Source organism: Protobothrops mucrosquamatus, unplaced genomic scaffold (genome assembly GCF_001527695.2).
Source record: "Protobothrops mucrosquamatus isolate PMUCROS unplaced genomic scaffold, P.Mucros_1.0 scaffold555, whole genome shotgun sequence".
Classification (NCBI taxonomy): domain Eukaryota; kingdom Metazoa; phylum Chordata; class Lepidosauria; order Squamata; family Viperidae; genus Protobothrops; species Protobothrops mucrosquamatus.
In genome coordinates this window covers 811998-812347 of record NW_015386858.1, presented here as the reverse complement: position 1 = coordinate 812347, position 350 = coordinate 811998, and positions in this window count along the sequence as shown.

The window sequence follows — 350 nt, the reverse complement described above, 5'->3', positions numbered from 1 at the left end:
CCCCCATTGCTGCACCCATTCCTGGCTCCACTAAGAGGCAAGATGAAGTTTTGTAAATCCACTTTTCTCTTAGAATTGCTGGATGCTTTTTCCCCAATTGGCAAAGAATCAGGTCTAACTTTACCTGTTGGCTCTTCTCAGTAAAGGAAGCTTTGTCATATTGTGAAATCACGAGCTGATGAAAAGCCACTTCATTAGATATTTATTTTTATTTTTTTAGGTGCCAAATGTTGTGACTGAACTTTTCTTGTTTCTGACTGATTTGGCTCATCTCCTTCATTCCTTTACCCTCCTCTTCTCGATGTAGAAAACAAAGCAGTATGTTTGCGGACACACTTTGCAGCTTTTCT